Raw genomic sequence first — 3711 nt, forward strand, 5'->3', positions numbered from 1 at the left:
TGGGGGAAAACAGAATTATATTTTCTTTACTCTGCTGCATTCAGCTGTGCTCTCCTCATGAAGCATTCTACTTTACCTATCCATGGCTTAGAATTTGATCCCCATTTATAGGTCATCATTCTTTATTGCTGGAATCTGTATATAAACTACTGAAAACAACTAGTTCAGATAGGCAAATGCCATTGACTGGAGTTCCTCAGTACAATAATGCGCATTCTTTTGCACGTCCTGTTGCAGATTGGAAGAAAACATGGCGGGTGAAGGGTCATTGTCATTGTTGAAGTAAGCTGCATATTCAGGCGTGTACTTATGTGGGCTATGAAGCTGGGGGGATTGCATAGAAGTACAAGTAAGTAGTGCTGGCCTTCATCATTGACAGGAGTGCAAGATTCTGCAGGATGTAGCGCTCTGCTTTCTCCTTTCAGGTAATCCATGAACTTATTCTCATAAATATTGTCTTGTTGAGTGCTTGACATCGAATACCCATTTGTGTATCCTTGTAATGCTTGAGCTTTGAGTGACGCCAGCTGTGCTTGCAGAGTTACTACCTGTGAGAAGAGAACATTTACATCCTTCAATGTTACTAATTTCTCTGAGGTGCACAAAATTTTGAAATATAATTCCATCTATTATATGGCAGTTATAGTATATCTTCTCAATGCCGGCGTGGAGCTCGGTCGCCGGTGTGGAGCTCATCGGCGGCAAGGACCTCGGCAGTGGCCTTGGATAACTGGATCCTGCCCACGGCGCCACGCTTCACTAGGCCCCGCTGGCCGCCGCACCTAGCACTCAGCTCCCAGGGTACACCGGTCCAGGCAGCCTCTAGCTAGGTCTGGGACGTGACAATGGACGGGGAAGGATAACGGACTGGGAGGGGCACGAGTCGCTTGACACTGGGAGACAGCGTCTGGTGCCGGGCTGCAGCGGCGGATTGCGATTCGCGGGCGATGCGGGCCGGCGGGTTGGGATCCGTCCATCTAGACGCTCTCCCTCAATTAAGCATTACCGAAAGATAATTTAGCTAGAAGAAACTAAAATGGTAATAAGTTTTGTGTTTTCTACTTTACGAATGAAATAATTCAATATCTTTTTTTGCCAATAAAATAATTCAATATATGTAGTACTAGTGGGTCCAACGGACCTACTAATGGGCCAACTAACTAGCTAAAGGGTTTTAACTAGTAGGTTTTTTTGGCTCCACCTATATTAGCGATATATTAGTAGGTGGATCCAAATAGGGTCCCTGATAATAATTAGTTAGATAATAGTTAATGGCATTAGCTATTAGCTAGCTATCCATTAGTACTAATGGATCTAAATATGTTTTAACTTTAGTCTATCCAATACATTCCCTAAATTCTTGATGGATTGTTGCATACAGTCCAGTTCATCCCAATCCACGTGGGTTGGGAACATTTGAGCTCATCGGATTGGGATGAATTGGCCAAACAGCCCTAAGGGCAGTTTAGAAGACGGAGAGGTCTACTCGACTACTTGGGCCCTGTTCGCTTGAGCTACTTTTCAGCCATGGAATAGTGTTTTTCTCTCACAACAATTCAGCATAAGCCAAATTTCAGCATAAGCGAACAGGACATCTCTGATTCTTTGGTTTCCACGCCACGGAGCGGGTATGTGAGTATGACAGGAGGTGATATTTTTATATTTTATATTTTTACTAGCAAATATTTCCGTGCGTTGCAACGGGTGGGAAAAAAATTCTACCTCTCATAGTTACCAGATTCTACACGGGATTTTGAGGAAAGGGCCAGTGTCCTTGATAATGGCTTTAGCCATGCTTACTGCACCTTGGTTGAGTAGGGCTTTATCTAAACTTGTCAATATTCCAGAGATCATTCCAAATTGCTCGTATGATGGGATATTTCGGTATTAAGTATTTGTAGTTGCAGAACACAATAGAAACAACATGATGAATTTAACATTCTATGTGTTTGTGTAATATAAATATAAAAACACCAATATTTTAAATATTTTCTTGTAATGTGTGTTATATGTAGTTGTTAGGACAAACTTAAGTCAAATGTTTTCCCTTTCTGTCCCAAATTCAAAATTCACAACTCCAAAACTTTTTGTAACAAACCATGTGTCATGGAGTTGACCAATTCATCATCATGATAAGAGGTATTTTCACATAAAATGTTTTTTGGAAAATATAAAATTTTGTTGAATTTGAGCTCCCTCGAATTCAAGATGAACCACCATACCTGACATATGTTTTCGGATATAATTTCTAAAATTGAAGCCTTAACTCTATGGCATACATACAGTATGCTTGTGTGTAACATACTTGAACAACACCGGTACTGTTACTTAGAGGGCCACCCGCCATTTGCGCTTGTCGGGACGTCGCTAGCGCTCAGACGTCCGGACGCTAGCCCCCCATTCGGATGCCCGCGCTGCTGCTCCCCGTCCCACGTCCCGCGCCTACTAGCCCACGTCTCGTATACTGCGCCTGCCTGCTCCAGTGGGGACCGACTGAAAGGTCCTAATATGGCTAGAGGGGGGGTGAATAGACTATTTAAAAAATCTATAAGATCACTAGAGCAATTTGATTAGTATGACAAATAGTGAAATGCAAACTTGCTCTAGCTCTATAAGGGTTGCAAGCCACCTATCCAATAATTCTAGTTACTATAATCACTAGGCACACAAACAGCTAAGTCACTACTCACTAAGAGCTCTCACACTTACTACACTAAAGAGCTGCACTAGATGATCTTAAGTTACAAAGCAAGCCCTTAATTCTAGTTATACTAAAGAGCTTGCTACAACTAGTTTGTGGGAATGTAAACGAGTGAGTAGGGTGATTATACTGCCGCGTAGTGGAGTGAACCAATCACAAGATGAGCATCAATTTAATCACTGGGACATTACTAAAGGGCAAGAGACAATCAATTTTTCTTCCAAGTTTCACGTGCTTGTCGACACGTTAGTCCCCATTGTGTTGACCAACACTTGGTGGTTCGACAGTTAAGAGGTGTTGCACGAACCTCGTCCACACAATTGGACACCGCAAGAACATACCCACAAGTGAGGTAACTCAATGACACGAGCCATCCACTAGAGTTACCTTTCGGCTCTCCGTCGGGGAAGGTACAAGACCCCTCACAATCATCAGAGCCGACCACGAACAATCACCAACACGTGCCAAAGCTCCTCCACTGCTCCAAGCCGTCTAGGTGGCAGCAACCACCAAGAGTAACAAGAACTCCGCAGCCACAACGATCCCCAAGTGCCATTAGATGCAGTCAATAAAGCAAATGCATTAGGAATCACTCCCAATCTCACTATGATGATGAATCAATGATGGAGATGAGTAGGAGGTGTATGCTTAGGCTCACAAGGATGTCCAATATGTCAAAGTGCCAAGAGAGAGAGCCCAAGGCCGGCCATGGTCTATTTAAAGATCCCAAACAAAATAGAGTCGTTAGGCACAAGAGGGGGCTCCTTGCGAAACGACTAGACTCGCTGGTCGGGATGACCGGACGCGTCAGGTGCATTGTTGCAATAGCCTACGATGCAAGTTGCAGTAGTGTCTGATCGAAGTTGTAGTAGTGTCCGGTCATTGTTGCAGTAGCGTCTGGTCGTAGACTTATTTGAATTCAATCGTTGGCGCCCAACGGTCCTCTTGTTGCGGTAGCGTCCGGTCATTGTTGCATCAACGTCCGGTGCGATCCAGAGAGGTTCTAGAGA

This window comes from Miscanthus floridulus, chromosome 4, assembly GCF_019320115.1.
Source record: "Miscanthus floridulus cultivar M001 chromosome 4, ASM1932011v1, whole genome shotgun sequence".
Lineage (NCBI taxonomy): Eukaryota > Viridiplantae > Streptophyta > Magnoliopsida > Poales > Poaceae > Miscanthus > Miscanthus floridulus.